The following is a 22,624-nucleotide window of genomic DNA, read 5'->3' as shown; positions in this document are numbered from 1 at the left end:
TAAAGTTTGGTGTTCTGGCTGATTATTTAAAACCGGCTGTAAAGAATTTGGGAGTGATATTTGACAGCTGTTTGAGGTTTCTTAAAAATGTAAAAGCAAGTTTGTTCCAGCCACATCTTCTGGTTAAAGTCCTTTCTCAGGAGATGTGATCTTGAGACGGCCATTCATGCTGTCATCACCTCCAGACTTTATAACTGTAATGCACTGATGCTGTTGTTAATCAATCTTCAGGTGCACTGACACCAGCTGCACGCACTTGCACGCACGTCATTGTGATGATCCCACCCACTGTGTTCCCAGCTGGATGCCGTGCTTTGTTCCACCACCTGCCACATGCTCTGTGCTGGACGCTGCATATATAAAATAATTATTTCGTAGTGCATTATTCATTTTCTCTGCAATTTGTCTGTTGAAAACAGCTCAAATCGCTTCCTCAATCACAGAGGACCGCTCCAGCAGTGCCGTTTGCAAGCAAGTGCTGAATAAGCTGGAGAAAACATTTGGAGCCATCTAAAAAGGTCATTATTTATCATGTTTACATTGTCATGGCTTGGTAAAACAGTTGCATTTTCTTTCCTTCTTTTCTGCAGCTGTTAAAATATGTTTATGATAGATTTAACATCATGTCATAATCCTTCAGACGAGCTGCGCTCTGATGTGATCCGCTGACGCAACCACTCGCTCTGTTCACTTCTTTACTCCACTTGATGAGCTGCACATCATGTTGACAAGCAGATCGCACCACGTAGCATGATATTTATGCGTGAAGGATTTTTTTGAACATCTCAAAATTCTCTTTGCGCAACTGCATGCACCGGCGCCCCTCTCACATTGAGTCTGCACCCGTTAAAGATGACTTTACTCTCCTGCATGGCACAGGTGCGTGAATCAGTGTCAGTGCACCTTTCTCTTGCACGCCTCCAATTTGTGCAAAATGCTGCTACTCGTCTTTTAACAAACACTTCCAAATGTGAGCATATCATACCTGTACTTCAATCACTCCACTGGCTTCCTGTTCATTTTAGAATTGATTATGAGTGTAGCAGGATTAAATGATTGGCCTTGATGACTCCAGCCAGTTGTTGTGGGAGAATGCTGTATAAAAGTGGGCACAGAAGGTTGGTCTGTCTCTCTCACTGGAGGCTTGTGTCATGGGCTGGGCCGTTCATGTCCGTGTTCCTGTGGTGACAGGTAGGATCGGTTACAGCTGCAGTCTTCTGCCAGTCATCTGTTAGGGGCTTATTTCACAGAAAGTCATCGGAACATGGCTGCAGGTGGTTTGCCAATCTTTATGCCATTCGCTGATTGCTGTCAGATGCAGTCGTGGTGTTGAGGTGTCATTCCACGTTATGCTGACTGGTATGTGAGCGGTGGCTTTGGCTTCCTGTGTCAGCCATTTGGTTGTACTTGGTTGTTTCAATTTAGGGCTGCAGCTGAGGGTGACGATGCGGTGTCACTGATCACTGGAAGAAGCTGCTCTGCTGTACTCTATTTTTTGCTTTGTCTGTGTCCATGTTTGTCAGACTGCCTGCTGTGTTGTGGTGCACTGGTTCCCCCCTGCTGCACTGGCATGACTCCTGCAGGGAAAATGGATCAGCTGCCTGCAGCTTGAGGACTGGCTTTGAGTCTGAGTGAACTGTGACTAGTTGAAATGAACTCATGGATTTGATCTATGTGAAATACATTTTACATGGTCTGATGTTTGTTTTTAGTTAGAGAAAATAATTTGTAAATAATAAAAGGAATAGTGTATTTGTGAATCACTTTCTCTGTATCTGGTTTACAACCGAACCTGTGTGTCTTGAGTTGAGGTTATTCTAATTGGAGAATCTCCAGGGTGTTGTCAGAAGTCCGACTGATCATGTTTAAGATAACTCATCCACTTTTCCACAAAAGATTTTGTTTGCTTTTAAAGCTCTTAATGGCCTTGCACCTTTCTACTTGTCTGCAATGTTAAGTCTCCACACTGAGAGTAGGGCATTTTAGGTGTCTGGTCAACTTTACTTCAATGTTCCGAGGTGAAAATATAAACGCTGGGATGATTGTGCTTTTGTGGTAGCTGGCCCCTGGAGCAAGTTACCTCCTGATTTACACACTATTTCTGATCAAGCACTTTATAAATTAAGGCTCAATGCTTCTTGATTTAAACTGGTTTTTAATACCTAGTGGTGCTGTGACATCTTTTGTTTTTATGTGCCCCTTTAATTCTATTGTATGGTTGTTTTATTTTTGTGTGTTCTTGTTCCTTGATTTTACTGTAAAGCATTTTGGACACCATCTGGCTGCTGTAAAAGGCTATACAAATAAATGTTGAATGATTGATTAAAAACCTTCACTTAAAATGAAAAGCTTCTCCTAACACTTGGACAAACACATGGAATGATGCATATGAAGGCAAATATGTTGCAACATGTAAGAGCTTGGAAGAACTTGTAGAATATGAAGGGAGAACTTGCAGAACAACAACTTGACATTGTATGCTTACGTTTACTTGTGAATTAAATATTCACCCTGCATGTGTCACCCACCAGAATTCAAATGTACAACCAAAGCATACATATGTCTGCAGTGGTATATTTGACTGGTACAACGTCCTCATATGAGTTCTATGTGACTTCATTTTGAAGTCATGCATACCACTCAATCACAAATACTTTGATGATCAGAATATGCAATGGGCAGCATGATGGCTTCATGGTGATTACTGTTGCCTCACAACAAGAAGGTCATGTAATCGCTTACTGGGCCTTTGTGTGATGTTTGTGTGTTCTCCCTGTGTTCCAGTTAGTTCACTCTGTGCTTTGGCTCTATCCCATTTCCAAAAACATGCAGATTAGGCGAACTGGAGACTCTAAATTGACCATAGGGGTGAGTGCATTTGTGACTGAGTTTGCCGTTCTATATGTGGCCCTGTGACAGACTGGTGTACTGTCCAGGATGCACCCCTGGAAAATAGCCCCCACGTAACCCTTGACTGAAGTAACCAGCAATAGAAAATTAATGAATATATGCATTGGATCACTTATCTGGGCTTCGTGGTTGCTTAGATGTACAGGCCATGTTTTCCTTGAACTTTGACAGATATGTAGAAGTGATTACATGTTGGAGTAGTTTGGTCAAAGTAAGGGCCCCTTCACACATAGGATGAATAAGTACAGCTCAAGGCGACTCTCGGTGGAACACCTCGTATGAGTGAACCACAGAAACATTGTGCCTACGGGCAGGCATGCACGATGCCACTGTGATGGTTCATGCATGCAGGAACACAGTGCGAGCAGCTGCTTTGAAGAAAAAAATAAAAAAATACATGCTGCGATGGTTTCGTGCATGCAAGAACACAGTGTGAGCAGCTGCACCACATCGCGCCGCTGATGTGGAGAACAATAAAATAAAAACCAGCTGTATAATTAGTGAATATCACTGGGTTGATATAATCAGCCCAGTCTCACGTTTTTGTTTGTTTTTTTTCATGCTCCCGTCATGAAATGAGTCAAATTTTCATCACAGGGTTTTTTTTTAACTCACTATTATGAGCCCTACTCCCCCCCCCCCCCCCCTTCACTTTTAATTTCTTGCAGCCATCAAGGAATGAATTAGTGCTGCTGTGATGAAAATGAGACGCTTTTCGTCACAATATCATGAACCAATAGATTAATGTATATTTTGTACTGCTGAATCACGTCTTGCCGTGAGACCAGGTTGAAATAATACATAAAAGGGGATTCAATACAGAACCCCACAGTTAAATAATCCTGGTTAAAAAAAAAAAAAATACCACTCAGGATTCAAACCTGTAAGCTCTGATTACCAGACGGAAACTTTACCACAGCGTGACCATTGCTGGTCGGTAATTCCTGTGGAAAAATGCCTGAAAACAACAAGGACATAGGGAATTGGCTGTGTGCAGCTGCTGCAGCCCGGTGCAAAAGTGAAAGATGTTTTATATATTTCCATGTGATGACAGCAGGCAGAGACGTGCGCCTCACGGAGGAATGTTGTAAGTTCATGTCCTTCCAAACACGGAATGTGTTCTCAAGCTGGGACGTCCAGGAGCAGAGATTTTTACAGCTGTGGCTGTGAGCGGACATGCCCCCCCATCCGTTCAGTGTCCAGACCAACGTGTCACTCTCTGTTATGTGGTCATTCAGTTTTTTTTAATTTGTTATGTAATTGCATATGTAGGTATTGTCATAATTATTTACTGTCCTGGCATTGGTTTCTGTGTTTTTAATGTGTGCACTGAGCTGTCATCCAGCTGTCAGTGTGCTGCGATCAGCTGACAGGCCCCTCCCTGTGCTGTGTGAGATCAGACCTCACTGTCCACCCCCCATGTGATCAGATCTATACATACATATAAGCATTTTATGCAAGTGTGTGGCATATGTGCATGACACATGCACCACATTTGTGTGACTTTTTGCAACTCCACAGTCATGGGGCACTTAGACAGATTTCATATCCAGCTCGACGGCATAAATTTGTTCCAGCTCAAATCAACTCAGACTTTATTTCTAAAGCACATTTTAAACAACAGCAGTCCACCAAAGTGCTGTACAAAAGTGGGCACTGGACTATGCTAAATAATAAGTAAATAAATTAAAATTAACAATAAAATGACAGCAGCTTGAGGAAAAACAATCAATCATGGAGGTGGATCTGCTCATTTCAGAAATGCCAGGGAGAAGAAGTGGGTTTTTAGAGAGGATTTAAAAGACTCTAGGGTCACGGTCGATCTAATAGGGAACGGGAGACTGTTCCAAAGCCTGGGGGCAGCCTCCACAAAGGCCCTGTTACCTCTAGTCTTTAGTTTGGTTTTTGGTACTTCCAACAACAACGGGTCACAACATATTAGGTCTTTGGTTGGTGTGTAATGGCGCAGGAGCTCAGAGAGGTACACAGGCCGGGCGATCAAGGGCTTTAAAAACAATTAAAAGAAGTTTCAAATCAATGCGTTATTGGACCGGGAGCCACTGTAGGGGGGGCAGGACAGGCGTGATGTGGTCGCACTTCTTTCTTTCCTGAAAGAAGATGAGCAGCAGCATTTTGAATTAGCTAAAGCTGGTAAAGAAAAGACTTGTACAAGGAGTTACAACAATCCAACCTGCTTGTAATGAAGGTGTGGATAACCTTTTCAAGGTCAATCCTAGAAAAAAATAGGACTTGGTCTTGGCTAAAAAATAAAGTTAGGAAAAAAACTTGTTTTAAAAACAGTACTGATCTGTTCATCAAATTTAAAGATTCCTTAGGGCCCCTTCACACATAGTACAAATGTGGCTGAATTGCACATGAAGCAGGAATCGAATACAATACATGTAAAATTGGAGTGTTTTGATGCTGAAAATGGTACATGAAATGGTCTGTGTATTTGTACCAAACTGTCCTGAGAAGAACAGTGATAAGGGCCTGTTCACACATAGTACGAAGTTGGTCGAATTGCGCATTAAGTGCGCATGAAGCAGGAATCGTATGCAAAACTTGTAAAATTGTAGCTGCCTCCAATGCCTCGTGCACCTGTTGCTACAACTATTTGTGCACACCAGCAGCTGAAAGACAGAGAGTGCCCTGTGAGAGCACATTTGATCCCTCGCGTGGCAGGTGTCGGCCAAACTCCAGGTGACAAAAACGAACATCTAACATGGGTTACTTGGCACTTAGAAAATGTGTGGCAATTTGCGCTGTTAACATGAAAATAATGAGCAGATGATCATTTTTAAACTGGCTGTGAAATCTGTCTAAGTGCCCCCACGAGTGTGGCGTTACAAAACAGCAACGCACATGTTGCGTGACAGAGTGCCGGCTTCCCCGCAACACATGTGTTGTCCATGTGAATTGCGCGTGTGTTGCCCCCACCCCATCCGCAAAATGTGGCGGATGTGTTGCACATGGGGGGATAACTAAATAGCAGTAAAAATAAAAGAAATGATCGCATGACACAGAAGAGTGACACATTGGTGTGTGTGCAGAACACGGCGTGCAAATTAACAGGACGGTCAGATGTCTGTTCCACATGACATCATTCATGATTTAACCTCGCTTAGACAGTCAAACAATGACTGCACTGAGTCAATGCCTTATTGGTTGATAAATCTGGACATCGTCAGCAACGCAATGAAAGGAAATTAGGTATTTCTTAAAAACACCACCAACGGGCAACATGTACAAAAAAAAAAGAAGAAAGCCCAAGATGGAGCCTTGAGGGACTCTACAGGTCAGTGGGGCCACATCTGAAGAAAAGTGAACCAACTACACAGAAAAACTTCACAGAAATAATAATCAATTAAATAGTTTTGGTATTTAAAAAATAAAAATTCTGTCGGACACAAAACATAAATATGCAACTTGTGTGATTTTGTTTTGCCATTACTTTTCTTCATTTATGTCAGAGCAAACGCAGTGAGTGAGTTCCTTCAGCTGCTCTCGTTTTCACTCGTGGTCACCACAGAAATTCGGACATGGATCTGCAATCTGGATTCGGCGTAAAACTTGTGCCAATTCACTTGCCCTTCCTGACACAACTCCATATTACATGTGGCAGGGGTGGGTTTTAATCCTGGAACTGTCAGCACTTAAGCCAAGTGCAATAACCACTTGTCCACCACCCCTACAGAGCTAACACATTACACACAAAATTAATTTTAATGATATACAATTTAATGTACAAATGTAATGCATGTACAAATTCCTATCTATCTATCTATCTATCTATGTATCTATCTATGTATCATTCTGATCATTGGTGACTTTAACGTTCATATAAATAAGCCTTCTGATTCCCTCTTCCAACATTTATGGAAATTGTGGATGCATTAGGATTTCGGCAATGCATTCGGGACTCGATGCACATTAGTGGAAATACCCTGGATTTGGTTCTCACATGTGGTATTGCTGTCACGAATATTGACATCATGCCTCTTACATCACTGGTCTCTGATCACTCACTTATTAAGTTTACAGTTTTGCTGCTATGTTTCGTGGAACAACAACCTGATATATCACTACGGCGATGCATCAACTCCTCAACTAAGACTGAATTCGAAGCTAGACTACATGATGTCTTAGCTTCACATTTGGCAAATACCCAATCAGTAGACAGTGTTGTGGATAATTTAAACTCAGTGCTAAAAACTACACTCGACATGATTGCACCACCTGTGTTAAACGTCTGGATCTGTTCCTAAATGTTTCATATCTGCAGTGATTAAACCATTACTTAAGAAACCTAATCTTGACCCTAGAGTATTGAAAAACTATCAGCTGATATCAAATCTATCATTTTGCTCTAAAATTCTGGAAAAAATGGTGTCACGGCAGCTCGTGGACTATCTTACTGAGAATAATCTCTTTGAGCCACTGCGCTCTGCTTTTAGAAAATATCATTCCACAGAGACGGCTCTCACCAAAGTGGTGAATGATATTCTGCTTGCAATAGATTCAGACACCACTACGGTTCTGGTGCTGTTAGATCTCAGTGCTGCATTTGATACCATGGATCATCATATTCTACTTGATAGGCTGGCAGATCGCTTTGGGATTACTGGGAGTGCCCTTGCATGGTTGACGTCATACTTAACCAGTCATTTTCACTGTGTTTTGTACAGTAACACTACCTCTGACCTTATTGTTATGCAGTTTGGGGTTCCACAGGGGCCCGTCTTTGGCCCCCCACTTTTCTCCCTTTATCTAGCATCCCTTGGGCACATATTGCGGTGTTTTGGGATTTCCTTTCAAAGCTGTGCTGATGATACTCAGCTATACATACCGATAACTGCTGGTAATCTCATTCACATAAAATCCTTAGAAGATTGCCTTGCATCAGTGAGAAGTTGGATGTCTAGAAACTTCCTACTTTTAAACTCTGATAAGACTGAAATGATGGTTCTTGGGCCAGTGAGGCATAGGCATCAATTTGACCAGTTAACACTTAGCCTAGGCTCGTGTGTCATATATCACACTGACAAAGTGAGGAACCTTGGGATAATTTCTGATCCTACATTGTCCTTGACCTCCACATTAGAGATATTAAGAGGACTGCTTTCTTCCACCTGCAAAATATAGTAAAGATTCATCCCATCCTGTCTATGGCTGATGCTGAGACCCTGATCCATGTGTTTCTCTTCTAGATTGGACTGCTGCAATGTTCTATTTTCTGGTTTACCGCAGCCCAGCATTAGGGCTCTCCAGTTGGTTCAAAATGCTGCAGTGAGACTTTTGTCACGAAGCAGAAAGTTTGACCACATTACACCCATTTTGGCATCCATTCACTGGCTTCCTGTCCCAGTGAGATCAGATTTTAAGGTTCTGCTACTACTCTATAAAATTGTTCACGGACTGGCACCTCCCTACCTAGCTGACCTAATTAAACCTTATGTACCGGCCCGGGTTTTGCTTTCTCAGGGTGCAGGACCACTTTGTGTCCCTAGGGTGAATAAGAAGTTTGCAGGTCATAGAGCTTTCTCTTATCGTGCCCTTTAATCCCCTATTGCTCCCGGTGTGTAATGAGCGCCTTGTATGGCAGCATCCTGACATTGGAGTGAATGTGAGACATAATTGTAAAGCGCTTTGAGCGTCTGATACAGATGGAAAAGCGCTATATAAATGCAGTCTATTTATGTCACTTGCAGACCAACATACCCAAGTGGAAGTGCAAGTGGTCTCTTGATTTATGCCCCAGTGATGCGCATAAAACTGACAACTGCATTGGGTGGAAACTAGCAATGGCACGAGTGTTGCACTGTGCACCATTTTAGACTGGGGTGAATATAGCGCACTTAAAACTTTATTGCTGGAAGCCAGCAGAGTGAAGTGTGAAGGTGAGATGTGATAATGTCTTTTTGATGCTCTGAACCACAGAGGTACTCAGGAAGGAAGCACTGCTGTGTCATGCAGGTTGCCAAACTGTTGTTTCCACAGCAACTCAGATTCCTCTGAATGTGGCCTGACCTCTGGAGACATAACACAGTTGAGGTATCAGAGGATGTGTTGAAGAACAAATCATGAATATGTTGACAAAAAAAAAAAAAAATCAGACTGGCTTCTGAATCCAAAAGAAAATAATAAATAATAATCTTTTCATCTGATTGCCAGCTCCACGATTGAAGCCTTGAAATCAGTGATCATACAGAAGTGTCAAAACTACAAAATTTTCTAATTGAAGATTTTTTTTAATTAAATGCCGTTCTCACTGTTAACAGATTCTTTGTTCTGTTCTCACTTTCATATTAGGATCACTGCAAAAATGTAACATGGAATTAAAACCAAATCTATTTAGCAAGCTGTCAAGGATACAGGGCTGGGCTTGCCAACAGCATTTTAAGGATAAGACTGGAAAATGTAATGTAAATAGACAGGTGTTTCACAAAAGCATTGGAATGACATGCAGCATATGTACTCATACATGGGTGGACTTTGTACTGACTCCAGCTTTCAAAGATCCTGCATAGTTCAAGAGTTTTGCACTGGAAAACATGCACATTTTGTGGACCAAGCTGTAATTTAAAGGTAGTTCCAGAAGAAAAATGTATAGAATCACATACTAAATTGCAGACCAACATCCCTTCGAGAGAGAGAGAGAGAGAGAGAGAGAGAGAGAGAGAGAACATAGTGGTAACTCTGAGCTGACAGAAGAACATTCATTCATTTTCAATTCCAGTTTATTGTAGTTAAAGTTCACCTTGAACTACAAGGTGAAGAAGTGCAGTGCATTCCGATCCTCACCTATGGTTATGAGATTTGGCTCATGACCGAAAGAACGAGATCACGAGTACAAGCGGCCAAGATGAGTTTCCTCCGCAGGGTGGCTGGGCGCTCCCTTAGAGATAGGGTGAGGAGCTCGGTCACTCGGGAGAAGCTCGGAGTCGAGCCGCTGCTCCTCCACGTCGAAAGGAGTCAGTTGAGGTGGCTCGGGCATCTTTTCCGAATGCCCCCTGGACGCCTCGCTGGAGAGGTGTTCTGGGCACGTCCCATTGGGAGGAGGCCCCGGGGAAGACCCAGGACACGCTGGAGGGACTACATCTTTCGGCTGGCTTGGGAACGCCTTGGGGTTCCCCCGGAGGAGCTGGGGGAGGTGTGTGTGGATCGGGAGGTCTGGGCGGCTTTGCTTGAGCTGCTGCCCCTGTGACCCGACTCCGGATAAAGCGGAAGAAAATGGATGGATGGATGGATAAATGCAGTTATGTGGAACTAAAATAGTCCTGCCATTGTTGCATATCTCAAACGCAGGTCCTCACCTGGGATTTTGAGGGTTTCGTGCAGTATCTTAGCTATTCCTCAAATCGCACTCTTCTGGACATAGCCTGGATTCTGCTGGAGGCTTTATTTCACTTCAGGTGTTAGACCTCCTAATGGTCCTATTTCCACTGTGACTGCTCCATATCTGCTCTAGCTGTTCCTTTAGGCTGTGATGCTTCTTGATTTTTCTTGTGCTCCACCTTTCTGTAGGCTGGGATTGCCACATCTACAAGTACACTGTAAAACATTTGACCAATGGTTACTTAAAAAAATTGTGGCAACAAAGTGAGACATAATATAACTGAATAGACTTTTAAGTTCTGTAGAAACTGAGTTGGAAGCAATAAAAGGAGATGAGTTCTACATTCAAACATGCATAGCGTGTGTTTAATTCACAGAGAAGCAAAAACAGCAAAAAGACACATCTTAAATATTGCTTTCCTGACTTGAACTCCATGGCGGTGTGTCCGTGGAGGACAAAAGACCGGGCTGATAGGATACACATTCCTCAAAGCAAAAACAAAGCAATAACAAAGAAGTTGAAATCAAAGTGTTGCATGCAGCACATGAAAACCTTTTTTTTTTTCTTTGTGGCAATCCACAGAAGCATGTGACTTTGAGCACTGAGGTGTGAACAGGTTTAATCAATCAACAGCAATGGACATAAACGTGTGAACTGGTTTGATCCACACAGGTGTGACATGTGTCCCTGTGTAAGTCAGGAAACCCAGCGTTGTTGCAAGCGGATGCATTTCCTTCTGAACATCTGACTTGGTGAATTATGTACTAAATAGTCATTGTGTGTGCACATGCACGTGCTATATTTCTACAATTTTTGATTATAAAGTAAATGTTAATTAAAGCAATAGTTGAAATGTGTTGGATTTAGTAATGTCAAATGATGTGTTATATCACCAAAAAAAATTTAGTAAATCCTAGTCAAATTCACAAGAAAAGTATCCAGCGTAGGATTTACTCCGGATGCCCTTCCTGGCACAACATCCCATTACATGGAAAAATGTGGCAGGCGTTGGGTTTGAACCGGAAACCTTCCTCACTGAAGCCAAGTGCAGAAATTAAGGTATATGTAATAAAATGGAATAACACAGGAAAAAGGCTTGAACAAGCTGACTAAAATGTATTTAATGATTTGTACAAAGCGTTTGTTGGTACTGACAGCTTCAAGATGCCTCCTGTATGGAGAAACTAGTTTTGTGCATTGCTCAGGTGTGATTTTGGCCCATTCTTCCACACAAACAGTCCATGGGTGGTCCATGGACCTCATCTATGAACTCTGATCTTTAGTTCTTTCCACAGATTTTCTATTGGATTTTTACTAGCTTGGCCATACTAGCAGCTTTATTTTCATTCTCTGAAACAAATGAAAGTTTCCTTGGCAGTGTGTTTGGGATCATTGTCTTGCTGAATTGTCCGTCCTCATTTAATCTTCATCATATTGCTGGATTTCTACAAAGAATGTCTCTGTAGGTTTTTTCCATTCATCCTTCCTTCAATTATGTGGTGTTTGCCAGTGTTGTCTGCTGAAGAACAGCACCACACCATTATGTTTCCACCCCCAAACTTTAGCATTAGTATGGTGTTTTTGGGGTGATGTGCAGTGCCATTTGACCAAACATTATGTGTATTATGGCATCCAAATAGTTCAATTTTCATCTCATCTGACAAGACCATATTCTCCCAGTATTTCACAGACTTGTCTAAATGTTGCGCAGCAAACTTTAAATGAACTTTAACATGCTTTTTCTTCAACAGTGGAGTTTTGTGTGGTGAGTGTGCATATAGGCCGTACTGGGTGAGTGCATTACTTATTGTGTTAGTTGAAACATTTGTTCAGTTGCTCTCCACAAGTGGTTTTCAGCTCTTGGACAACTCTTCTGGTAATTCTTTTCACTCAGAAATCTTGTGAAGAGCACCTGGTTGTGGTTGGTTTACAGTGAAATGATGTTCTTTCAACTTTCGGATTATGGTCCCACACTGGAACATTCAGAAGTTTAGAAATACTTCTGTAACCACTGCTATCAGTATGTTTGGCAACATGTGAAGATCTTGAGAGAGGTCTTTGGTTTCCCCCATCATGAGATGTTTCTTGTGTTTTGGTTTGGAATGAACCAGCTGAAATTTATTTGCGCTGACAAGGGGGTGGATTGCTTTTTAATTACTGAGAGATTTCAGAAAAAAAGGTGCCGTGTTAAACACTTATTTTACCCGCTGTATATTTTACCCGCTGTAAAATCCACACAGAAAGGGCCAGCTGGGAAGTGATCCCATGACCTTCTTGCTGGAGAGGCAACAGTGCAAATCACTAAACCACCATGCCTCCCACACACAGTGATTTTCCTTCCATATATTTGCAGTGTAGGTATTTCGGCAATTAATTCAACAAATATTTCAACCAGTATTTACAGTGCCCTCCAAAAGTACTGGAACACTTGGTATTTCACACATTTTAATTTGATTATGCCAATTCAAATTTCAAAATTCAAATTTATTAATTTATATAGCGCTAATTCACGACAAAATTGTCTCAAGGCGCTTCACACAAAAAACAATTAAAAATTTAAAACACACACACACAAAAAAAGACGACCATAAAAGAAAGACAACCATAAAAGAATACAAGAATAAAAACACTTCATAATACTAATGATAAAACAGAGAAAACAAATGAGTCTTTAAACGTGAATGTGTGCTGGGAGATCATTCCACAGAGCTGGGGCACAGTAGGAGAAAGCTCTGTGACCGGCAGACTTTTTATTCACCCTGGGAACACACAGAAGTCCATTTCAAATACCAAAAAAAAAAAAGATTATTTCTAAAATTACCTTCCTTAAACTCAAACTGACAGCAAATCTGTACAACTTGATATAAATTAATTAAATATATAAAATGCAAGATGATGGGTTGCATAAGTAATGGAACACTTTGGTATAATACCTGTAAATAATCAGGGGATGGATACATGAACATTTACAGAAAATTATACAGAAATATGTGAAGATATATAAAATCTCCTTATAAGTACATCCAGTGTATATTGGTTTAATTCTTTGTTGAATTAGTTGTTGAAATCCTGCCCTTGCAAATTTCTATAAGGTCTGAGTGGCATTGTCTGGGCATCAACCTTTTTCTGCCATACTCAAATAACAGCAGTATATGCAAAACCTATTATTTGAAAGGTAGTGTCTAAAATACTGCTCTTGAGAAAGCCTCACAAACTCAACTGAGTAGTAGGGCTCCTATTTTTGTGTTCTGGGTATTATTTTGGCTTTCACCAGATGTTTTGTTCTATTACATGTCTTGTATCACCTGAAAATAAACTTAGTAGCTAAGCAGTTATTTTTGTAAAAAACAAACAAAAAAAAAATCTGTTGAACGATAACATACTGGTGCAGATGAAGGAGAGACAAAAGGAAAGGTACAGTAGTACTCTGAGCACCAATGATGCTTCAGTAACAGTAGTACACACACCATACCACGGCAGATACGAATCTAAAATCATATCTTTGAGCATAGCCCCAAACAAGGAGACAACATGCATGCCTCCATTTAATAACTCAATGGATAACACCTAATATAGTACTATTTCCTATGATAATGTGTTGCAAATGTGCAGCTAGCAAGAACACTGTACTCACTTTGCTTAAAAGTTCACCATTGGGTTTCCTCTAATGATGACTGGCTAGCAATACCAATATGAATCAATGTTGACAGTTCAAAAGAGGTATCTGAAAATCACAGGTTACGCACAAGCACAGTTCAGGACCACTAACAATGCTACATAAATAATATTAAATTCTGGATTATTGCCTAAAATTAAAGTGGTATAAAAATGCTGCCTCATCAAAAATAAATAAATAAAAATAACAAAATAATAATCAAATAAAAAATAAATAACTCAACAAATTCACAAATCAAATACGTTGTGACTGTTACAATTTCAGCAACTTGCAAAAATGTCTCCTCATTTTAGACCTGTACTTGGCTGGGTCTGGGTGGGGTGTATGGTGGGCAGAAAGGAACTGTCCACCATAACACATCAGCATGGGTGGATTTAACATTTCCTCTTATTCATCAAATCAACTATGTGACTATAAAGTCCCCAACAGATTTGACCAAACTTGCCTGATTGCTGAAGTAATCTTAAATAGGGTCTAAATCCACCCATGTTGATGAGGCATGGTGGCCAGTCCCTTCTGTCCCCACAATACCCCAACCAGAACCAACCACATACCTTGTTTACTGCTAGGTGGCCAGGAAGGAGGAATCAATGGCAAATCCCAGCTGAATCTTGAACCAGCCACATTGCACAGAGAACACACCACTCCCTCTATTTGCCTCATGATGTGTTACAGGCAAACAATCCAACACCTCATGAATTCAGATTAACAGTGACATTGTCACATTCAAAGGACTGAAATATGATGTTACTATAAACACGTCAGTTATCTCTGTGATAAATTATCTGACAAGTTCTGCCTAAGCACCAAAAAGTCAGAAGATTTTGATCAGCATTGACATTGTGCATTCATGCTGAAAATAAAGAACAGGTGAATTTAGACTTTGTGTTCAATGGGAGGCTTGTGCCTTTCTTGAGCTTGCTGTAGGATGGCTGGAATCTTTTATTTTTTGACAGATGTATCATCTCACTTGTGACATAATAAGAACAAGCCTAAAATTATTTTAGTCTCATGAGTTAAGGTCAGTTTAAGATATTTTTGGAAATGGGTAAAGTGGGAACAATTAATGTGAACATTAGAATGCCAAAAAAAAAAAAAAAAATCAGGCTTGTATACAAAATTTTTATCATGATGCCCTTTAAATTCAGAGGCAAATCTAACTGTTAAAACATGACATTAATGAAATAAAATTGAGAAGGTCAAACTGATTATATAAAAAATTGTACCCTTCAGTGTAACACAAACAAATCATGACTTTAACAGATAGTTTTCTTCAGACAAGTCAGGGGACACATGAACATTGTAAAGTCACGAAATACACATTTGACTTAATATAAAACCATACTTAAGAAATACAAACTGTATTGTACTGTGGCAATCTGCTCTGTGTAAGCCTGATCCCGTCAGCTCTCAGAAGCTAAGCAGTGTGGGGCCTGGTTAGTACTTGAATGGGAGACGTCTTTGGAACACCAGGTGATTTGTCTGTGTCTTCAGGTAAAACTGGAGTTGTCAGGAAGGATATCTGGCGGAAAACGTGCCAAGTACCATTGCAGATCTGGCTATATCCTCTGTGGCAACCTCAAATAAATGAGACCAGCCGAAAGGGTAACAACAACAAAGTGTGTTCTAGTGTACGGTAAATCTGCTTGAATGTGGCTGCTCTCAAAAACTGAGTGACAGTATCAGAAGCAGACTAGTCAGGAAAGCCACCTAGCGTGACAACTGGCCCTGAATTGGGCCAGATATTGGTTTCCATTTTGGAGTGGGAATTCCCACTCCTAAATGACCAGCAGGAGAGCAGTGCTGGCATTCCCACTCCTAAACGACTAATAGGAGAGCAGCGCTCATGCCACATCAAAGTGAGGCTGACGTCAGCATCTTGGCTGCCAACCAATCACAGGCTAGGAGAGAGATGCCAGTATCTGGCCCAATTCAGGGCCGGTTGTCGGGCTAGAAAGCCACCAAGACACCCAGACAACGCTGAAGAAATTATAGGCTTCAGTGGCTGTGACTAGAAAAGATGTGCATAGTTTTTGGATCACTGGTTACACAGCTTCATCATGAAGTGGTATGTGCCCATCCTAGTGATCTGTTTCACAGGTAATTTTACAAAAACATTCTGGTTGACAAGAAAAAGTTGCTGTTGAGAGTGAATTTAGAGCAGACTTATATTTAGCTCACTTTATACCACTGCCACACATAGCCGAGGTCAAGCACAGTGGCGTTGTACTTAGGAAAAGTGTCGTATTTCAGTTCCAAAAAGTTCTGACAGCCATCTGCGGCAGTCGACACAATTGGTCAAAATTGGCCAGCGGCCCCGAGTGTGATGCACATGTTCAAAACTCTCCGGGCACCGTCGAGATGGGACACCTATCCGCCGACAATCCATGTGTAATCTGACGACCATCTAACCGCAATTTACATATTCTGATGGCATCAAAACAGTATCTGAAATGATTAGATCATGGTGGATTGAGCTCTGAGATCAATCGGACACAGCAAAGCCTGTCAACATGTTGTGCCACATTTGTCCACCTCCACTGGACCCCGGCCAGGGAGGGTAAAGGAAAGGAAATGTTATGTAATAACATGTATGTGGCACTGTGCATGCATTAGAGGCTTGGTGCAGCCCCACAATGCAGCTGAACAGGATGTCACCGCTGTATCACAGGTATTATTACATGTACACGTCTAAGTGTGTAGGAGGTATGATGTGGAAATGTTTGCCCAGCACATGACAACATGAATAAACATGTAACTCACCTCCAGTACCCCGAGTTCCATAGCGCAGCATAGACGACTGGTCAAGTCCCTTTCACCCGACTGCACTGTGTGCTGGCAAAGTTGATCAGCTGACAAATGCATAATCCACCTCTGGTATGTATAAATCCCATGTGAAGTGCCGTCAACGATAATCTAACTGCAGTTGTGTTAAGATGCGTATCAAGTAAAATGACAACAAAAAAGTGTTTAACAAAGAGAATGTTCACTGGCTCCATCTGAAAGTTGCACACACGTGGGAAGTTGGCACACTGCCAACACAGTTCAACAGCACTTATGTAGTCCAGTCAGATGAATTAAAATCTAGCAGTACAAGTACATACTGAATGAACACCTAAAGGAATTTTTCACCGGACTAACAGTAGGCGATCACTGACAGCTGTCAGCCTGTTTGTGCACTCTCCGGATGGACAGCTACTGTGCTCGTGTGCACACATGCACCCCACGTGCGCACGCGGAGTGGCTGGTACAGTGTTTATGAACACACATATATGCAGCTGAGTGAACATTTCGGCCACACACTCGCACACAGCATTGATCACCTGTTCGACTTGTTCAGCCACTGTGAACACGTGCGCAGCTGAGTGGACACACACTCTTCACTTGGATTACCTGTTCTATGCACAATGTGAGGACAGGCAGAGATTTGATTGCATAGGTGAGTGACATCTACATCGGTGCCATCTGATAGCAGTCTGTGTCATCTGACTGTTGTCTGAAATATGTTTGGGCTGCATCCCAGGATGTATATTTTCTTCCCGCCTTCCTATGTAAGGATGGGGCCAGGGGTAAGTTATCTTGACTTGGATATCTCCCCACCCACCCCTGCAAAGCAAGTCTGCTGCAGTATTATCATCCATTTCATCCTACTTATATTGTACAGAATTCTTTATGTAGGGGTGCGGGGTGGGGGGATATCCAGGCCATGATATCTTACTCCCCAACCCATCATGGACAGATGTTCTATAATATTTCAGGGTGTCAATTAGGTTTATAAATTTGTAGAGTATATTTGGAAGGGTGATAAGATATTTCAGGAATAGGAAATATTACTACTGTACATAGCTATAGATGGATACAGAAAGAATACCAAGTTTGTTCGCTGTCAATCAAACTGCTTCATCTGGTATCAAGACATCCATGAAAAAATAATGTTTAATGGTCGCTCTATCCTGATTGGGCCTGTCAAGGCTTGCGCAAGATTTAAACAGTGCTGCTCTGTAGGAATGGTACCTTTCAGGGGTGGGGGGGAAGATATCCATGGGGGAGCAGGGAAGATACACTGTTACGCTGGATCACTTGAGGCCAGGTCTAACAATGACCTCAGCCAGTCCTACTGGCCAACAGGGTGTTGGTGGAAATTGGGCTTCTGCTGGGCGAAGAAGAAGAGGAGGAGAACTTGTCCAGAGTCAGTGATAGAAGAGGAAAACTTGAAGAGTGGAAGTGAGCATCGCCTCTTTGAATGTTGGCAGTATGGCGGGAAAATGGACAGAGCTGACTGACATGATGGAGAGGAGAAAAGTAGACATATTTTGTGTGCAAGAGACCAAGTGAAAGGGAAGTAAGGCCAGGAGCATAGGTGGTGTGTTCAAGTTGCTGTATCATGCTGTGGATAGGAAGAGAAATGGTGTTGGAGTCATTTTAAATGAAGAGTATGTTAATGAATGTCATCAGTGGCAGTGACAGTGGATAAAGTTAGGTGAGGTCATGGATAGTGTGCACAAGCATGAAAGAGTGGTGATAGAAGTGGACTTCAATGGGCATGTTGGTGAAGGGAACAGAGGTGACAAGGATGTAACGAGTAGATATTGATATCAAGGACAGAAATGTGGAAGGGCAGATGGTAGTTGATTTTGCAAAAAGGATGGAAAAAGCTATGGTGAATACCTACTTAAGGAAAAGGGTGGAACATAGGGTGACATCTAAGAGTGAAAGAAGGTGCACACAGGTGGACTACATTCTTTGTAGGAGATGCAAGCTAAAACAAATTGGAGACTGTATGGTGGTGGCAGCAGAGAGTGTAGCAAGACAACATAGGATGGTGGTTTGTAGGATGACTTTAGAGTTGAAGAATAGGAAGAGAGTCTGAGCACAACAAAGGATCAGGTGGTGGAAGCTGAAGGAGGAAGACTACTGTCTGAATTTCAGTGAGCAGGTCAGACAGGCACTGGATGGAGGGGAAGCAATTTTGCAAAAGTACTGCGGTGAGGGACACAGATAGGAAGGTACTGATTGTAACTTCTGGACAGTGGAAGGAAGACATGGAAACTTGGTTGGATAACAAAGATGTCCTGGAAAGCATAAAGAGAAAGAGGTTGGCAAAAAGAATTGGGATAGCCATCCATATGAAGAAATTTGGTAGGAGTACAGTAAGATGCAGCATAAGCAAAAGGAAAAGTGGAATAGGCATATAGCGAGCTGCACCAGAAGTTTAACAGTAAGGAAGGAGAAATGGACTTGTACAGAATGGACAGACAAAGGGACAGAGCTGGAAAGGGTGTGCAGCCGGTTAGGGTGACAAAGGATGCAGATGGTAATGTGCTTACAAGCAAGGAGAGTGTCTTGAGAAGGTGGAGAGAACATTTTGAGGAGCTGATGAATGGAGAAAATAAGAGAGAAAATGCTGGATGATGTGGGGAGAGTAAATCAGGAAGTGCAACAGATTAGTAAGAATGATGTGAGGGCAGCTATGAAGAGTGGAAAGGCAGTCGGTCCAGATGACATTCCAGTGGGGGCAAAGAAAAGTTGAGGGGAGATGGCAATGGAGTTTCTAACCATATCATTTAATAAAATTTTGGAAAGTGAGATAATGCCTGAGGAGTGGAGACAAAGTGTACTGGTTCCTAATTTTAAGAACAAGTGTGACATGCAAAGCTGCAGTAACTACAGAGGCATAAGGTTGATCAGCCACATCGTGAAGTCATGGGAAAGAGTAGTAGAAACTAGGCTTAGGAAACACATGAGGATCTGTGAGGAGCCATATGGTTTCATGGAGATTTGAAAGAGCACAACAGATACAATGTTTGCGCTGAGAATATTAATAGAGAAGTATTGAGAAGGCTAGATGGTATTACACTGGGTGCTTGTGGATTTGGAGAAAGCTTATGACTCGGTGCCAGGAAAAGTGTTGTGGTATTGTATGAGAAAGTCTGGAGTGACAGAGAAGTATGTGAAGGTAGTACAGGACATGTGGAAAGACAGTGTGACAGTGGTGACATGTGCAGTAGGAAAGACAGATTCATTCAAGGTGGAGGTGGGATTACACCAAGGATCAGCTCTAAGTCATTTCTTGTTCACAGTGGTGAAGGACCGGTTGACTGATGAGATCAGACACGAATCTCCAGGGACTGTGATGTTTGCAGATGGCATTGTGATCTGTCATGAGAGTAGACAGCAGGTTAAGTCTAGCCTGGAGATGTGGAGATACATTCTGGAGAGAAGGGGAATGGAAGTCAATAAGAGCAAGACTACGTGTGTGAATGAGAAGGAGCCCAGTGGAGTAGTGCAGTGAAGGTGGATGAGTTTAAATACATGGGGTCAGCTGTCCAAAGTAATGGAGAGTGTGGTAGATAGGTGAAGAAGAGAGTGTGGGCAGGGTGGAGAAAGGTGGCAGGAGAGATTTGTTGACCGAAGAATATCCACAAGTGAGAAGGGGACAGTCTACAAGATGCTATGTTGTACAGCTTAGAGGCAGTGGCACTAACAAAAAGGCAGGAGGCAGAACTGAAGATGTTGTGATTCTCTTTGGGAGTGACAAGGATGGAATGAATATATCAGAGGGACAGCTCAGGTGGAATGGTTTGGAGACAAAGTCAGAGAGGCAAGCTTGAGATGGTTTGGACATATGCAAAGGAGAGACCCAGGTTATACAGGAAGATGGATGCTGAGGATGGAGCCACAAGGCAGGAGAAGAGGGAGGTCAAAGAGGAGGTTAATGGATGTGGTGAACAAAGACATGCAGGTGGTTGGAGTGATAGAGAAAGCTGCCGAGGATAGGATGAGATGGAAACTACTGATTTGCTGTGGTGACCCCTAACAGGAGCAGCCGAAAGAAGAAGATCAACCACAGTATCATGGAAAAAAGACTGGGCAATGAATTATGGGATTGCTTCTGCTGTGAAGGATACACCTGCTGTATCCTTCATTTTGGGGGGAAGAAAGCTGTGAACACTGGCAGTTTCACAAGTAGTCTTTGAAATGGGACAGCCTAGTTGCACTACTTATGATGTAGGTGGCTGATGATTACAGCCTTCAATTTATGCACCTGCTGAATTGGTACAGAGAATGATGAATGACGAGTGAGAATGATGGCTCTCGGTAATCACTCTTTGTTGATTAGTTATTTTATATTCTGACTTATGTTTTTCCATCCCACAGGGATAGTTATCAACTTCATACTAACAAACAAATATATGAATTACACATCTTTCCCCAAAACTTGTAAATCTGTACATCTACTTTGTCAGTCAGTCACAGATCCCTATTTAATAAATCTGGATGACTCACTGAGTGAGCATTTAATAGACTGCAGCTTCACTGTGTTCTGGCAATGAGTCATCCAGAATTTTAGACACATCAGTAAGTGATTTATATGTATATATCAGGGGTGCATTAACCTTTTCTGAACCGAGACCTACTTCTAAAGTTGACAGTGTATCGAGATCTACCAAGCCACATCGAATGCCACAGCGTAGCCGCAATATATTGTGCACCAATATAATAACACAATTTTCTGGCATGTTTTAACAATAATAACGCATCATTGAAGTAAATGTGCATGGCAGAAAATAATAAGCACAAGTAGGTGTTGTGTGGGCCGCCAGAAGAGGAGGTACTGCTGGCCCACCACCAGAGGGCGCCCTGTCTGGAGTGCGGGCTCCAGGCACCAGAGGGCGCAGCCGCCTCACAGGAGCAGCCAGGGTGACAGCTGTCACGCATCACCCGCAACAGCTGTTACCAATCATCTGATCGGCAGGAGTACATCAGCAGGACGACGTCTCCACCTCTTTGCCGAGATATCGTTTCTACCGAGAAGGTAACGTACTCTGCTAGCTGATTAACAGTGATCTTTGTAACTTGTGCATTACTCTGAGAGAACTTCCCAACGAGAGGTGGAGGTAGCTTACCTGTCGTTCGGATTCCTGGGTGCGAACGCGCCCTCTTTTAACTGTTCTTTATTCCTCGCCAGCAGTACCAGGTCCGACACGCGGAGGCAGTGGCCACCTGGGAGTTCGGGACTTGGCGGCTCCAGTATTCCCGGGGTCTGGTGGCGGAGGACACCGTGTGGTTCCGGTTCTACTTTGGAGAGGTGTCTCCTATCTTCGAGCCTGCCCACACGACACCTGTGTGAATTTGACTTTGTCCCTTTATTGTGATCTGTTGTCCTTGTTGTGCGTATTCACAACAGTAAAGTGTGTTATTTGACCTATTCCATTGTCCGTTCATTTGCGCCCCCTGTTGTGGGTCCGTGTACTTACACTTTCCCAACAGGATATCTCGGCCAACGTCATGGATCCCGAGGGGCGTCAACCGGCTGTTGAACGGCCAATGGAAGAGCAGGGCGCACAGGCGTCTGCAGGAGGAATGGTCGGTGAGTTGCAGCGAATCCTCACCGCTTTTACGGCTCGGTTGGATCTAATGGACCGAGCAGAACGTCCTCCTTAACCGCAGGGTGGAGGCTCTCGCCGCGCAGGTGGAGGTGCGCCCTCAGGGCGCTGCTGCGGCTCTCCCTCCTGTCGATCCTGTGCGCAACAGTGACGTTCCACAGGTCGTTCAACGACCCCTCCCACCTTCCCCTGAAGCATACATAAGCCCTCCAGAGCCGTACGGGGGTTGTGTGGAGACGTGCGCGGACTTTCTTATGCAGTGTTCGCTCGTCTTCGCACAACGTCCCGTCATGTACGCGACTGATGCTAGTA

The 22,624-nt window shown here is 42.6% G+C and overlaps 1 long non-coding RNA gene across 1 annotated transcript; it reads left to right on the top strand.

The window, feature by feature from the left end:
• Positions 1-375: 375 nt before the first annotated feature.
• Positions 376-16,506, top strand: LOC117516969. Its single transcript, XR_004562603.1, has 3 exons — positions 376-592; positions 1,394-1,400; positions 16,497-16,506. It is a non-coding gene; the product is annotated as an uncharacterized LOC117516969 (long non-coding RNA).
• The last annotated feature ends 6,118 nt before the right edge of the window (positions 16,507-22,624 follow it).

Source organism: Thalassophryne amazonica, chromosome 9, assembly GCF_902500255.1.
Source record: "Thalassophryne amazonica chromosome 9, fThaAma1.1, whole genome shotgun sequence".
In the NCBI taxonomy this organism is placed as follows: Eukaryota; Metazoa; Chordata; class Actinopteri; order Batrachoidiformes; family Batrachoididae; genus Thalassophryne; species Thalassophryne amazonica.
Note: the sequence above shows the minus strand (reverse complement) of the source record. Positions and strands in the feature narration are given on the sequence as shown.